Source organism: Ursus maritimus, unplaced genomic scaffold (assembly GCF_017311325.1).
Source record: "Ursus maritimus isolate PB19 unplaced genomic scaffold, ASM1731132v1 scaffold_18, whole genome shotgun sequence".
Taxonomy (NCBI): domain Eukaryota; kingdom Metazoa; phylum Chordata; class Mammalia; order Carnivora; family Ursidae; genus Ursus; species Ursus maritimus.
Genome location: NW_024424230.1, coordinates 15,344,192 through 15,361,485, shown reverse-complemented (window position 1 = coordinate 15,361,485; position 17,294 = coordinate 15,344,192). Strand labels below are relative to the sequence as shown.

At 37.1% G+C, this 17,294-nt stretch overlaps 1 non-coding gene across 1 annotated transcript; it reads right to left on the bottom strand.

The window, feature by feature from the left end:
• Positions 1-463: 463 nt before the first annotated feature.
• LOC121103277 lies at positions 464-629 on the bottom strand. Its single transcript, XR_005835437.1, has one exon. It is a non-coding gene; the product is annotated as a U1 spliceosomal RNA (small nuclear RNA).
• Between the last annotated feature and the right edge of the window lie 16,665 nt (positions 630-17,294).

Sequence of the window (17,294 nt, the reverse complement as noted above, 5' to 3'; positions counted from 1 at the left end):
TTGTAGGAAAAGGGTCAGTTCTGACATGTTTTGTTGTTCTCATGTACTTTAATGGTAAGTATTATAGGTCACCTGTGGTTTCCTTTAGGCATAATTTAAAGGGTTATTTGAGTTCAAATAGTTGAAATAATATATTCTATAAAAACTCTTAACCAGAAGCCCACCTTCTAATACTCTGATGACCTCCAGTGCCCCCTTCTGGGAGAACTGTCACTCTGCCCTTAGGTTTCTCTGTTCTTGATGTTTGCCCTAAGACATGTCAATCCATATAGTAAATGCTAATACATATGTTACATTCCTTTTTTTTTAAGAGAAGCATTTTTAATAAAGTTGAAATATTGTAGTCCCCTACCAGCTGAACTCATAATAGACATTAGAGTCTTGTATGCCGTCTCAAACAGTAAAAGACAAGAGTTGGAGCACAAGAAAGAGTGAGAGTGCCACGTTTTCAGGCACTAGTGGTCAGGGGAGAGTGCGAACCCACTCCCCCACTACCACAAATTATGCATTCGAGTTTCCCACATTTGGGGAAATTGCAGGGGTCAGCACATCCGGAGTGCAATGGATAAGCCTTGCCCTGGGAATAGCACCTTTGTGATCAAGTAAATGCTCCATTCTCTCCTAATTTTAGATGAATATACTAATAAAGTACAAGTTTTCCCTCCACCCCCCTGGATCATCGTGGCAAATTCTGGTGTGAACATGTCTGTTGCCACTTTGGAGACCCCAGGTAAATACACAATGGCAAGTAAAGTAGCTCTCCAGAAAAAGACAGCTATCTGGACTGCCTCTGTGCAAAAGGCATCTTTAATCTATAATTTTTTCTTTTCTAAATAGAGGCACACTTAAAACATTTGTGACCTAGAGAGTCTCATCCAGAGTAAGCATAGTACATTGAACACATAGATTGAGCAGTGCTGGGTGAATAGCTCTATAATGCAGAGGAGGGCAAGAGCAGGGTAATGATGGCTCAGCTGGTTTTACAGTTGTATACTCCGTGCTTTTCTATTGTGTAGAGTTCTACTACTCTGTTTAGTTCAATTCTCCATTCTATTTGGATTTCCCAAATATTTATTGGATTATTGGATTCCAAAGGCACATGAAATCTGATCTAACACCTATTCAAGGCATAAATCCTCTCAACAAATGTCTTAGAAATGGAAGTCCAGTTTCTGGGTTTTCTCCTCTAACATGGGCTGCCTATTCTCACCATGAGCCAGGTGTAGTGGCTGCCTCTCATAATGGCTCCTAATCTTTTTAAGGTCAAATATTCACAGGTCTTCAGTTGTAATAAACACAACAAAGAATTGTCAATACACTGCTGAATTCCTTCTAGCATCCTATGATCTACTTTGCCATTTTTTTCTAAAATTTGAAATATATGTGAAATAAGTATTAAACAATGATCAAAAATACTCCATGTATTTTGGTGTGGCATAAAGCGATTCTGTGAGGCCCTTTGATTTGACCCTTATACCACTATTAATGTAGACTAGAAGTTCAATTGCTTTTTGCAGCAGATAGACTATGATGATTGCACATAATGCATTCATCCACCCAACAGGCCTACTGTCCCTATTTTAAGAACTTTCGTAAGCATTTCTGCTAAAAGACATCCTTCATCATTTATTTGAGCATCTGACCTTTGAAAACAAAGGAATCCCAGGGTTTTTTTTCTTGTTTGTTTGTGTTTCTAACCATCACTCTATCAGTGTGTTTTTTTTGCAGAGACAATGAATTATCCATCATTGTATTTGCCAGGGTATGTGATGTAAATTTTGTATATTAGGTATTTAACTTGTTTGGATTCGGTGGCCAAAGTAATACAAAATTATGTTGCAGCGGCACTATCCTTTTATAACTTGAAATGAGGTAAGCCTGGGCATGCATTACTGATGAAAGAAAGCTTTAGTCTCCATCCCATCTCATGATTTTGGCTCCACTTGCCCAATTATATTATGGTCCTTACTGTTAACACCATCATTCTCAAAAGGGTTGTCTTTGTTGAACTCTTACCTTATTCTCGCATAGTTCCAACACTTATCCATGGGGTACAAATCAGTCTTGTCATTATTATCATTTATCACCATTAGTATATCTATCTGAAGCTATTTAGGCCCAGGAGTATTACCTCACTTGTCCAACCTCAGATAGCCAAGAATGAACTGAATCTCTCTAGGGCCCATGCTCTGTGCCAATGTATCTATGAAGTGTTCATAGGGGTTTGCTGGGGAAAAAAACCATGGCTACAGATATATTTCCTTCAAAAACGTATTTTAAAAATTAAGTTGTCTTGATTGTTATTGTAGCACTATGATTATCCTTGCACCTTTAGGAGATGGCAGGACTCAGTCCCTACCACACCCCCAAATCCAGGTAAGTGTTTTGGGAGATCAATTCAAGTATGAATGAATGATGCGAGGTTTGAAGTTGAGAACAGATGCAGAGACTGTGTTGATTGTATAACATTCGAGACGACATATTCCTACATTTGATAATACTAGTCAATGTTATGTGTATTGTCTTATAAATTAGCATTTGTTTTTTCATTAAGCTTTTCCCCCTGTCAACTCTTACGAACTCTTTTTGGATTAGCATAGTGAAATTTTTACCATGAAGTCAAACTACTTCAGGAAACTTTCGTCTATGATGTATATTCTCACACTGGATGCCCCAAAGGGGGTGGCTCAGCAGCCTGGGTTCCCCAGATGACAGTGCTACCTCTCCCTATCCTTCTGCTACAGTGATAGGGTTACGAGAGACTCTTAGAATGGTCTGGAAATCCCAAATGGGAAATGTGAGATACAAGAGAGGAGAATCTGTGCATCTCTGTTCCCTGGGGACCTGTTCAGTCCCCTAATTTGGGTTTGAGTGTATCCTTTCACCTTGGACAGAGGCTTTATTTATAACCTTAAAATTAGGTGTAAAAAATGTAGCCTCTATTTTTACAATTGCCCCAAAATGTTAGGGATAATATGAGTTGATACATATTAATACATGCTAGTGCTTGGCCCATAATAGCGTTCAAGAATTTTTATTACTGTTGAATCATTGTGGTATCTGGACCAGGGTTGGAGGTTGTCACATCTTCAATCATCTGTTCTTCTCTATAGCACAGGTGTTGGTGGTTGTGATTGCAATCTTCATCCGAACTGTATGGATTATAGAGTAACATTCTACAGGAATGTGAAAAATCCTGTTAGAAAAAGAATAGGTTACCAATTGCAGAAAGTTCCCTTGTTTCCTCAAAATTGTCCTCCCACGTTTACATATTTTATTATTTTTAAATAATAATTTATATATTTATATATTTTCTATCTTTGTTGTATGGAAATGATATTATCTTTGTTATAGTCCCATTTCACATGGAATTATTAATAATAAGCACCCTAAGGTCATGCATAGCCTCAAAACTTATGCTATATTATAAAGGTTGTACTTGAAACCAAAATGTGGAGATGTGAGGGAGGGTAAGGTAAAATAGATCCAACTTACTGTAATTCTACTCCTTCATTTTCACAAAGCAATGTTAAGTGTTTTTTAAATGGAGAAAAATGTTTCGTAATCTAGGTTAAGTTCTCTGAAGTATCTTCACCACCTTAAACTTCTACGGAAGCAAATAAAAAGAGAAACAGCGTTACGGAAAACAGAACAAAGCTATTCTTCCTAATAAAAAGAGCAGGAACATAGAGAATTTTTGTGTCATTCACATTACATTCACCTCTGTCCTGCCTTGCTGGCTGTTGCTGGCTGATCACGGAGGTGTGTGTCAGGTGGGGTGGGGGAAGGGCTGGATGACATTTAAATCCAGTCTGCAGTCTAAAAATAGATAATAAAACTATAGATTGGCTTTGGTAATTTGTAAGAAGCATTTTATTCTAGGTCGAAAGGAAATATTTCTTATTATCATCCTTGTCAAAATTGCCCTGCAAGAAACATCTTTCATACTTTAACCCGACATTTTATTTTTTAAGAGTATTTTGAAACTGACTCAACTTCAAGCAGTATAGTTTCAAACTGATGACCTGTAAGAACTGGCACGTTCAGTGACATTTGTTCTTTCATCTTAAGCAGAGGAGTGAAGGGCAAGAAGAACACTTCAGAGGTCAAGATTTTGAGAGTCGTATGATTGATAATTGAGTGTATCTATCAGAGTTGCAGCCTTAGTGAGCCATGGATTTATATGGATCCTACCGGTGGAATTTTGAGGCTTTGTCTTAGTCTACTACGAGCTTTAGGAAGAGCTTGTGGGGAGAAATAAATAATATTTATGAAAAGATTATCACATCAAATTTGTGATTGTGTTATTATCATAGTATTAAAGACAATAATTCTCCAATTCAAAAATACTTAGTGGGGGGGTCCGCTCTTTGACAACCATTGTACTCGGTGATGATTATCAAAACCGGGCTTGATCGCTGCTCTCGTAGCATCGATGGCCTCGTGAGAGAATTGGCATTAATTTAACACGGTATCTGTGACACCTGTTATCAAGTTCATGTTGATATTAGTGCCTACACTGTGGGTACAGGATGTAGACAGATGGTCCCAGCAACGTTTCCTTGAGAAAGTGATGCTGGTGCTTAGGTCTCAAGGGTGGGAAGGAATTAACTGAGCAAAGAGCTTTCCAGGGCATAAGGAAGAGCATGGAGCAAATAGCACAGCAAATAGGTCAGGAGGCTGAGGTAATAATGGGAATCATGGTGTCATTTGAGGCTGGATAATTCCTTTCACGAGATTGTTAGACTTTGGGAGTGAAAAGTGACTGTATGAAGTGACGCAATTTGCTGCACATTCTGCCGCTTATGATTGTAACACTAAGTGCATAAAGGAGTGATTTATTAGATGTGCTAGATTTTAAAATGGCTCTTTCTCTGCCAAACAATTACATTAAGTATTTGCACAGATGCCTGCAGGATCTATGTGATTCATTGAACCAACCGATTAATTTTTTTTGGTACAAAAGCCCATGGAATATTTTTTCCATGTAATGCTATATGATGTCCATTGAAAGCCATAGAATGTTAGTTTTAGAAGGGATTATAGGGATCCCTTAGCTCAGTCTTCTCTTAGAGTAACGGAGGTGGAGAGAAAGGGGCATTTTCCATGGTTTCACAGCGACTTAGTTGCAGAGCTGATATTAAAATAGAAATTTCTTAATTTTTATTCTATTGCTTTCATTCATCACACAAGCTGCAATTACAGTGTTACCTCTTTTACCTTACTCACAGAAGTAATGTTTTTTCCTATTTTTCCAGTTCTGCCTCCAAAAGAACATCACATGTGTGAAAACAGTTTCACACACTTTGGTTCTGTTAATGATATTGATGACCAGCTGTCGTAATATTAACAATACTCAATATCATGGTGGCAGAGATCCAAACAGACAAAAGAGATTTTGAATATAGCTTGCTGAAACACAGAATAAATACTTCATACAAATGGAAATCCTTTAAAACTGGCCTTGAAAGCAGAATGAGCTGGGGTTCTTTTGCCCCCAATTATTGTGGGTAGGCATTTGATGGAAAGGTACAGAAAAGGGATCATCTCCATAAAAATATAGTTAAAGACACTTCAACTTTGATTCTTTTTAAAGGTCATATTCTTGCCTTGCATTCACACATACATCCTCTCACAAGAACACATAAACATCTTTCCATCATGCCTCTTTCAAATCAGTGACATAGTGCAGCTTTTGGGAAACTAAACTTGAGCTGAAAAGTACTCAACTGTGTATCACAAATCTACCTTGTTGTTCGAATAGGAGATACTCAGTGCTATGCTTAATAAGGTGGTATGGGGATTTCAAGTGTTTCATTATTTACCTCTAGAAAGGTTACAACTTATTCTAATTTTTTCAGGTCTATGCTCTTCACTGCAAATGCAGGATCTTGGTGAGATCATCTGCTTAAAGCATTGTTGCTCCCAGCTGGGATTGAGAGGCCCCTCTGCATGACCTCCCTTCTTGTTTTCTGGCAGGACTCTGTGATATTGATCACAGTGCTGCAATGGGGTTTTAAATGGATCCATTGAACTATAAGACCAGGAACCAATTCAAAGCAGAATTCTGCGTTGTCTTATGCCCAGTGCACATTAAGAATCTTTCCTGTATCCTCCTAATATTATTTAAATGTATTTGTCTTTCTATGATAAAAATACATCATTGTCTCTCTTGAGACTAGAAACTGTGCCTCATATATTTTTATGCCCATAGTACCAACTTATCAAGTTAATTTCAAAGAAATATATGATCCAAATTTCAAAAGTTGACTTAAAAACAAACTTGCAGAACAAATCCCATACGCACATGCATAGCATGACACAATTTGGTCAATCTGCATTCTATATAAATATATAAATACAACTGTATGTATGTGCATTTGAGTTTCGCAAATGAAAATGTATTATTCCTAAAATATCTGTATTTATATATTCATGTTGGCAAATATATGAAGCGAAACAGTTAGTGCTTAGAAATTAATGCTACTTGAATTAAAATTATTTTAATTTTTTACTTTACCACTCATATTCTTTATTTTGTGGGTTCCTTTAGGAAATGCATTGTTTCATCTGCGGCAACATGAAGGTGGTAAACTTTAGAACACTGATAGAAGATATTTAGCTCAGAGTAAGAGTAAGTAAAATATAGATAGCAGACTTTCGTAATAACTTAGTTTGCTGCTATTTAAACATGGATTTATTACTGATAGGTTTGAAGGGATATAGCTTTGATTTGGAGGTTGGGAGAAGGTGGAGAAGGTAGTTTTGTTTCGTTTTGTTTTACCAGAACTTGACTTTGTAATCATGGAACCCCAAATCCTACCTATTCTATGTATCCTATTCATGTGTTCCTGAAATTCATCTCTAATAACAATTCCTAAATTAAAGGATGTGGAGATGGCTTCCTTCATTATTCCATCCAGCATTTGCTGAGCACCAACTGTATTCCAAGCACTCTTTAAACTCTGAGAACACAAGGATGAAGCAGCCCCATTTCCTCCCCCTCAAGGAACTCTCCCGCTAAATCTTGCAGATTAATTGCACGCGCTTTTGTGTGCGTGCGCGCTCGCGCTTGCGCTGGAGGGTGTACGTGCGCGTGCGTGCAGGTGCGAGCGGCGTGCGCGTCCGCACATGCCCGTCCGCACGTGCCCAAGCGCGTGTGTGGAGCTCTGTGTGTTGTTAATCACGAGTATTCTCGTAGCAGTTTTCAGTGCAAATGTATCCAAGGGAAAAGGATTTCTGAGGCATTAAGACTCTCCAGTAACCACTCGGAGTCACCATAACGACGCAGACTTGGGGAATGGAAAGTACTTGGGTTTTGAAGTCACTGAGACCTTGTTTGAAACCTCCCGTCTGGAGATCTTCGAATCTGAACCTCTGTGCCTCCCAGTGATTTGACAACGAGGTGAGATAACTCAGGTAAAGTGTGGTACGAGATGAGATTAGCACGTAATAGTTGCCTTGGGTTCATGTGAATACAATTGTCATTATGGTCAAGAGCCCTATTCTGGAGCCAGCCTCCCTGGGTGATAATTCAGACCCAGCCATGCTCCAGTTTATTTGATCTCGGGGAATCGATCTGGGCCAGTGTTTCCTCATCGGTGTTATAAATGAAGAGTAAATGACTTAATGTTGAAAATAGACTGTTAAGAATAGTTCCTGACACATACTAAGTACTAGATGAATATTTGTTAAAATCAGATATATTTCCTTCATTTGATTCTGTAGAATCCACTTTATATTGATTATATCAGATGTCAACTATCAAGGTTTGGGAGGGAATTTTAGCAGCTTTTCAATGAGTTGACAAATAATATCAAAACAAACTGCTGACTCAGTTATCTCTAGGCATGTTTGATGTGTCTCTTAGTAATAACAATTACTATCTGGACTAAAAATATTTTGTAGAAATTTACTTTCATTCTTACTTTGAGTACTATTTTTTTCTGTTATTTACTGTTCTTATTGCTAAATGACTTCAAGCTTATATTTAAAAAAAAGATTGATAAAGAGATGATTTTAGTTTAGAGATGTTTAGAGGTGATTTATTTCAAACATTACCTCTCATTGTTGGTTAATGAAGTTCTCAGGTGATTAATTGACTTGTTGGCCACTCTGGAAATGTCTGGAGGTGAGAGATGTTAAAGTTATGGTAAAAATATGTGACTTTAAAAATTACTGTGGTGGATGTCAGGATTTTTTAAAACTGTTGCGCACTACCCCCAATACAATTGGGCTGTACATAGTTTCACAGGCAGATTCACCAATATGACTCATATGAAATTAGCGATGACATTTTTTGATTAAGAAGTCACATCTGTCATCATCTTGTTGGAGAACCAGCTGTTGTAATTGTTAAGTTATTTGGGAGTGCAATAGCAGTTTTGTTTGGGAATGTTGCTAAAGTCAAGGAGATTCTTACCTGTTAGTGTTGGTAATGCAAATGTCAAAAGCCTAATTTATATTTGTGTTTTCCTCCAAAGACTTCAGAGAGATTTTGGAAAGCATCAATAAATTGTCATATATTCTGTTTTAAGAAACATTTGGGGGGATGCCTGGGTGGCTCAGTTGGTTAAGTGTCTGACTTAGGCTCAGGACATGATCTCGGGGTACTGGGATCCAGCCCCACATCAGGCTCCCTGCTCAGCTGGGAGCCTGCTTCTCCTCCTGCCTGCCGCTCCCCCTGCTTGTGTTCTCTCCCTTTCTCTCTCTGATGAATAAATAAATAAAATCTTAAACAAAAATTTGGAAAAGAATATTTATGATATTCATTGTTCTTTTAAAATTCTTTTTAATTGTCTAGTTTCTAACAATAACTACTTCATTTCCTATTTAACTAATTTTGTCTCTAACCCCACTACTTTTTGAATGATACTGATAACTAATTAGAGTTGCCAGGTGTCCATTCATTCTGATTAATTTCAGATTAACAATAAGTAATCATACTATATAATTATTTGTTGTTCATCTGAAATTAAAATTGAACTGGGAGTCCAACACTTTTTTCTTTTTTACTAATTCTAGAAATCCTATAAATGATGTTACAAGTCCAAGAAGAAAACTTTGAAACCTGTAGTTTGAAGGTTTAACATCCATTTTAGACAGAGATGAACTATTATTCCTTGATGCCTCCAGGAAGATTTACCTTTGTCTTTAGCATCCACAGCCTGTAACGTGCCTATCATGGAACATATCACAAAATATTACCATTTATCTTCACGACTTCTCTTGTATGCTAGCCTATGAAATCGGGGGCTCTGTTTTAGTCATCTTGGAGTCACCAGAATGTAGCTCTGTGACTGACAGATAAAAAAGATATTTATTAATGAATAATGGAGGCTTTCTCGTGCCCAGCCTCCAGTCTCCAACTGAGATCCAGACAAGTGGACATCTGAGGGACCTCAGTTTGTCCGTATCAGTATATCCAACACTTAATTTGTCATCTTTCCATAAAGTCTGATACCATCTTTCCACTTCCTGTTCTGGTTAATGGCAGCACCATTTATTCAAGTCAGCCAAGCAACAACCCTGGAAGTCTTGCTAGATGTATCCCTTTCCATTCCTTCTTCCTGCATCTCTTCAGTACATGAAATCCTAAAGGCTCTACTTTAGTATCTCTTGTATATAGCCCTCATTTCCAACCTCATTGCAAAATAAGAGGGAAACACAGTAGTACCAAAGACAAACTAGAACTAAAACTCAGAAATAGTAAATGACTCGGGTGTCTGGGTGGCTCAGTCGGTTGAGTGTCTGACTCTTGATTTCAGCTCAGGTCATGATCTCAGGGTCATGGGATCACACCCCGGGTGGGGCTCCATGCTCAGTGGGGAGTCTGCTTGAGATTCTTTCTCCCTCTTTCTTTGCCCCTCCCCCTGCTCTCATGCTCTCTCTCTCCAAAATAAATCAATAAATCTTAAAGAAATAATAAATGACTTATGAAAACAAACATTTTTGAGTTCAGCATCTATATGAGATCCTAACACAACCTCCCAAGTATCTGATACCTGAGTTTCAGAAGAAAGTAGTCTATTGTATCTATAATCGTAGAATTTTTGGTTAACTCTAAAATGCTATATAAAGGGACAAACTTTTATTTATAGTGATTGCACCTGGGAAGTAATTCAGTATAAATTATCTACTTTATTTGTGTTTTCATAAATATTTGAGTAGTTTTTATTCACCTTCTTCTTTACCTCCCTTTCTCTCTTTCTCTCTCGCCTCCTCCTGAGGAACTTGGGACAACTTGAGACTCAGTCAGGATTATGTGACTCATTCTCAGCCACCCAAGTGGTGGCAGAATCAGAATGGATGGGTCTTCTTCAGCTTAAGCCAATGGTTTTCCAAATGTGTACTTAGAAGTTGCCTGTTTTTTAAGCCCTGAGTGTAATTACTGGTCCATGTATGACTTTTTAAGAAGAATATCATCATCTTTGTTTTATAAGATCAATTTTATAATTGTATGGTCTTAAGTAGACACACACACACACACACACACATGCACATACACACAAAACAATCTTGTCTAATATCTAGTCTGAAAGATGCGGTATATTTGGGCAAGAGAAACTGTATTATTTGCGTTGTGCTCTGTTTATTAGCTAGCAGTTTTCCAGGCAGAATGGTAGATTTAGAATGAAGAAGAACTAGAATTTATATTCTAGTTTGACTACTTTCTGGGTGTTTGGTGTTGAATAAATTATTTGGCCTCTCTAGTCCTCATTTTTCTTATTTCTAAAGTGGGAAAAATAAGACCTATTTCTGTGCCTACTCTGTATCCAGCAATGTTGGTTTACCTTCCTTTTGCTATCTTTTGAATGTTAGAAAACAAATGATTTACTTATATAAATAAACCTACTTTGTTTTCTTAGTTTAGTCTAAAGTTTTTTTTTTTAGTATCTCATTAGAATTACCTTTAAAAAAATACATGGTCAAAGATATCTGGTTAGTTTGAATGCAAACATCTAGGCTATACACAGTAGGCACTGAAATATTGGTCTCTGAAAATTTTATAGCATTTTAGCATAGTATATAACAAAAATGTTTTAACTACTCAATTGAGTGTATCATTATCACATTAGAGTGCATTTGTAAATTTCCTGAAAAAAGTTCTGCAAATCCATGCTGTGTGCTCATCACAGGCTAGTAAAGTGCATTGTATTTGAATAATTACCTTCATGAACAAAATTAATTGTTCTTTTTTCCATTTATGCTAAATTGATCTTTGCAAATTAGGATTCTGTGTGTCAAAAGCTTTGTAAAGTGCAAACATTGATTTACTTCAGCAGTCTGGATAGAGAAATGCCTCAGAGAATGAAAGCTTCCACATAAATATATTTCTAGCTAATTAAACCTCTGGAATATTTGCATTTCTGTAATTATGAGTGAGGGTAAGAATCTTTAAAAACATACTATGACAAATTCAATACATACAAAAAAGTTTTAAACTACAATGCAGTACTATCTTTGTCCATATTATATAGCTCAAGAAATAAAACTTCACCAACTAGTTGGAACTAACTCTCCATCCAAAATTTGGAGTTTAATGTGCCATGTATTCTTTCTTAAATAGACTTTTATTACATATATTTGCATTCCTAAGTGATAAATGCAGCCTAGATTTATGTGTTTTAAAAATTTAAATAAATAATATATTTTGTTTACTCCTGTGCTTTTTTTTCCTGCTCAATATTAGTTTACTGAGATCCATCTGTGTGGATACTTGTAACTTTAGTTCAGTTATTTATTTTCACTGCTATTATAAGTTTGCCATTATTCAGTTGGTAGATAATTAGGTTGTTTTCAGATTTTTTTTTTTTCAATTACAAGAATTGCTGCCATGGACATACTTGTTCATATGTATGAGTTTTGTTAGTCTGTACGCATATGAGTGGGGTTTCTGGGGCATATGAATGTATCTGTGGAAGACGTTGCACTACTGCTACCAATATGATTGTTTTAACTTACATTGGCCAGCAATGTATGAGAAGTCCCAATTGGTTCAGTTGGTAGACCTTGTGACTCTTGATCTTGGGGTTATAAGCTCTAGCCACATGTTGGTTATAGATTACTTAAAAATAAAAATCTTTTTAAAAAATTCCCTTTGTTCCACATCTTGTCTAAATTGTGCTTTAATATGACTTTTGTGTGCACAGGAGGATCAACTAATTGTTTATTTGCATTTCTCATTTTGCTAGTGACCTTAAGACATTTTGACTTGTTTTTATCAGTCCTTTACAATTTTTCTTCTTGTTAGTGGCTTTCAAAAAATGTTCTCAAATTACTTTGTGATGGTTAACTTTATGCATCAAGGATGCCTACATAGCTGGTAACATGATTTCTGGACAATATGGAACACTTTTTTTTTGGCTTATATATGTGTGTGTATTGTAATTTTCATATATTTGACTGTAATTGAGTTTCAGAAGCACATTATATATAAAAGCCTGTACTTTCTCCAAAAAAGTAATTCTTTTTGTTGATTTATATAGACCCTTAGATATTTCTAGGTGGAGTCATTTTTACTTATCATTCTAGGCATCATTTATAAAACCTTGAAACAAAAATGGAATCTTACTTTTCTTTGGTTGCTCTTATGTTTTTTTCCTTTATAAGATCTAAAGTTAGAAATCAAATTGCTTTAAAAAGTGATCTATGTAAATGTGTTAAAATTAGATTTTTTTTCCCCAATAAGGCTCATGGAGGAAATTTTAACAAACACTTTTTATTTTTACAATAAATGCATATTTCTTAGCTAAGATGTATTTTTAAAAACTGTCCATTTCTACTTTCACCCTCCCTTCATTTGACTAAACTTTGACAGGTTTTTTCCTAGGTATAGGCCTCTGACCTGCTCTCTCTCTTTTTTAGAGCATTTATTTAGGAAACTTGTAGTAATAAATTCTTTCTCTGCCTCTTTTGAAAAATATAACTTTTAAAAGCCTTTTGCCAAGGAATGTCTTTTTCAGGGAACTGGGAACCATTATTTTGAAATGTAATCTTGGGGCACCTGGGTGGCTCAGTCTTTAAGCATCTGCCTTCGGCTCAGGGCGTGATCCCGGAGTCCTGGGATTGAGCCCCACATCAGGCTCCTCCACTGGGAGCCTGCTTCTTCCTCTCCCACTCCCCCTGCCTGTGTTCCCTCTCTAGCTGGCTTTCTCTTTCTCTGTCAAATAAATGAATAAAATCTTGAAATGTAATCTTGCCAGGGACACCTGGGTGGCTTAGTCGGTTAAGCATCTGATTCTTGATTTCAGCTCAGGTCATGATCTCAGGATTGTGAGATCAAGCCCCACATTGGGCTCTGTGTGCCTGGAGCCTGTTTAAGATTCTCCTTCCCTCTCCTTCGCTGCCCTCCCCCCCCCCGCCCCCGAGCATGTATGTGCTATTTCTTTTTAAAAAAAAAAGAACACATATATAAAATCTTGCCATATTCCTTGTTGTAAAACCATAAGGATAGGCGATACTTTTCCTTTGTTGCCTGGATCTCTTACCTTTTCTCCAATCACCTTATCTTTTATTTGAACCATCCATTCCCAAGTCACTCCTTTGGATCTTGTCATCAACATAAATTGCTCCACTTCCAAAATGGCTAATTCAGTCATCTTGCTCCCTGACCACATCCTCTCTCTTTCCAACTTGCTTGCACAAACAACCCCATTGCAGTCATCCTCAAGCCTCTTTGAGCCATCAGACCATTGACCTGTCCTCCCAATTCCTCTGTTACCTACTTTCTTCATTTCTCTCCTAATCTAGGTTAGAAATCATGACCTAGGATTGCAACATTACTCTTATCCATACCCTAAATGATTACCTACTCCTTTTGTCCTTTTTCCCCACGCATCTGACAAAACTCTAATCCTGAATGAATTTAGCCATTCATTTTTTTCTGTGCCTTAGTAAGTTGCCATTTTCTGAGTATTCCTGGAGAAAGTCACATAAAAGAGAATATTAGTTCCAATATATTCAGGATCCACTGAATTCCAATGGGCTCTTCATATTGCTTGGCAGTCCAGCTGAATTGCTATTCATAGTATTCTCCAAATTTCAAAATCACAATTTCAAATTTTCTTTACACTCTTGAATTTTCGAAATTCTATAATCCTTAGTAGTTTTACCTTATTCTATTTTTCAGAGAAAAAGGAAGGCATCAGGTAGAAACTCCTCTATTCTCCGTATCAAATATACATACTTACCTACACCTGTATTCACCCTCTCCTTCCCTCCTGCTGCATTATACTAGCTTAAATTTGCAAGTCATGAATCTGGACTATTTTTTAATCAGCTTTTTTGAAGTACAATTGATAAACAAAAAACTTCACATATGTAATGTATACAATTTGATGAGTATAGACATATGCACACACTTATGAAACTATCACCACCATCAAGGTAATAAACATATCCAGCATTTCCAAAAGTTTTTGTGCCCTGTTGTGGTGGTGGTGGTGGTGATAACACTTAACATGAGCTCTACCCTCTTAAAAATTTTTTTAAGTGCACGATTCAGTACTGTTAACTATAAGCATTATGTTGTACAACAGCTCTCTAGAGCTTATTCAACTTGCATAACTAAGACTTTACAGCCATTGACCAAATTCCCATTTCCCTCTCCTACCAGTCCCTGGCAACCACCATTCTACTCTCCACTTCTACGAGTTTAATTGTTTTAGATACTTCCTATAAGTGGAATCAAGTGATATTCATCCTTCTGTGATGGGCTTATTTCATTTAGTGTAATGTTCTCCAGGTTCATCCATGTTGTCACTAATGGCAGGATTTCCTTCTTTTTAAAGGCTAGATAAAATTCATTGTATGTATGTACCACATTTTCTTTATCTGTTCATCCATGGACAGACACTAGGTTGTTTTCATATCTTGGCTATTGTGAATAATGTTGCAAAGGACATGGGAGTGTAGATATCATATTGAGATTCAGATTTCAATTCCTTACATACCCAGAAGTAGGATTGCTGGATCATATGGTAATTCTTTTTAATATTTTGAGGAAACTCCATACAGTTTTCCATAATGGTTGTGCTAGTTTACATTTCTACTGACAATGTTCAAGGGTTCCAATTTTCCACATCTTGACAATGCTTGTTAACTTTTTTGATTTTGGTTATTTTGATAATGGTCATTCTAACAGGTATGTGATAATATCTCACTGTGGTTTTGAATTGTGTTGACCTGATGATTAGTGATGTTGAACGTTTTCTTACACCTTTGTACCTGTTGGTCATATGTATGTGTTCTTTGATGAAATGTCTGTTCAAGTTCTTTGCCCATTTCTTAATCTGTTCATTTATATACATATGCTATTGAGTTGTAGAAGTTCCTTACTTATTTTGCATATTTAACATTTTATCAGATGTACGGTTTGCAAATATTTTCTTCCATTCTGTAAGTTGCGTTTTCATTTTGTTGTTTCTTTTGCTGTACAGAGCTTTTTAGTTTGATGTAGTCTCACATGTCTATTTTTACTTCTGTGGTTGACTGTTGACAATTGATGTAAACTGAATGGCATCTTGGAAAGGTGGGAACCGAGAAGATATACTCTGTTCCTTCACTTTCCTTCTGATACCACTGAATAGTCTTCTGTGGCTTTTGGCAATGTTAAGTACAGAGTTCTAGGAAGTTATTTTGCTTGGAATTCTAAGGGGGATGGGGCTAAGCTGTGGTGGTCTTAAGTGGGCTATTGATACTTTGAATTCATTAAAAGTAAACATTATGAGAGATTTCATATTGAACTAATACCACTAAGACCTGAAGAAATCCATTTCATAGAGAGATAGGTCAGGACATATCTGCTCAAAGAATCTCCATACATGTGGGCTGCAAAACCCCCTCTCAAGAGAATAAGAATAATCTCAACAGAATAAGAAATTGAAGAGGTATTTATTTCTTTAGACTCTTAACTCACAAAGACAAGATAATTTATTTTTAGACTTTACATTCTTTAGTTTTCCGTATCTTTGGGCTTTAATCTGCAAACAGATTTAATCTTCAGATTTTAGTTTTTCCATGGGAATTTGATAGTGTGGTCTTCATACCCCAATTTGGGACATCTTAATTTGTTGTTTCTATTATATGAGGTATTTTTATGTTACCATTTTGGAGGGCAGTTGGAAGCTGTCATCATGCTGGTTCTGCATTTCTGCAGTGACAGGGAGCTGGGAGCTCGGAGGTGGTGGCTATTCTCCACTTGGTCCCAGTACTCCCAGGCTCTTGTCACCCAGTTTCATTATTGGCCCCCATTAGTGCATGATATTAACACAGGCTCTGACATCAGACCTGAGTTCAAAGCCCATAACTGCAACTTACTGTCTCTGTGACTTTTGGCAAGTTAATCAACTTCTCAGAATTTTTTTACTCATCTGCAAAATTGGAGGAAGGAGACTTACCCTTCACTATTGTTGTGATGGTTAATTATAGTGTAAAGCACTCAGTCTGGTGTGGGCGTGTAGTGGAGGTTCAGCATAAAGCGGCTTTTAGGAAATCGTGTTGCTGCATAGGGAGGAAGAAACACAAGTGTAGCTCTTTGTATATTCTGGGATGACAGTATGACTTTTGATGGCAAGATGGGAAAGCTTTTGAGAAAATACAGTGCTAAAAATTGTACGATGTGGTTGGAAATATAATTTAGAATAATAAATAGAACAGAGATAGTAAGGACTTAAGGGGGAAAACCTCCTGAAGTGATTTAACTGAGAGACACTTCAGAGTATCGTGTGAGTATGCCGTTCTTAGAAAATCCCTTCTGCTGACTAGTGGTCTCAGGTGGATCCACAACAGAGCAGGGCTTGGTATTGGGAGACTGGCTTGACAGCCAGAATATGATGGCTCTGTTAGGCTGTTCACTTTCTTGCCCAACAGGATGACCCGGGCCCTTGCTTTATCATAGTCTTAATGGTTCAAGCCAACGCATTAACTGAACCAAAAGCAAGGCAGGTTGGGGAGGGGTATGTTCTTCCTTTCTCTTGACTCCAGGCAGAGGGGGTCACTATTACAACACCTTTCTCTTTTCTCTACCCCTCACCCTTCTCTCCAGATGAAAAAGGAGTAAATTGTTCCTGGGACAAGGAATCTGGCTCAGCCCTTTTCTGCTTTCTGCTTATGATCTGTCCGTCACAGGAGAGCAGTGTGTTTTGGTTTTCCTTGCCTGGGCTGCAAGCTTAGCTTAGACCTCTGGTCGACTAGACCTATGGTTGACCTGTGTTCTTTGTGACTGGACGGGATTCAGTATCAGGGAAATCACTGTTGTCTTCAATGTTTCCAACGACGTTTTAATCAACAAT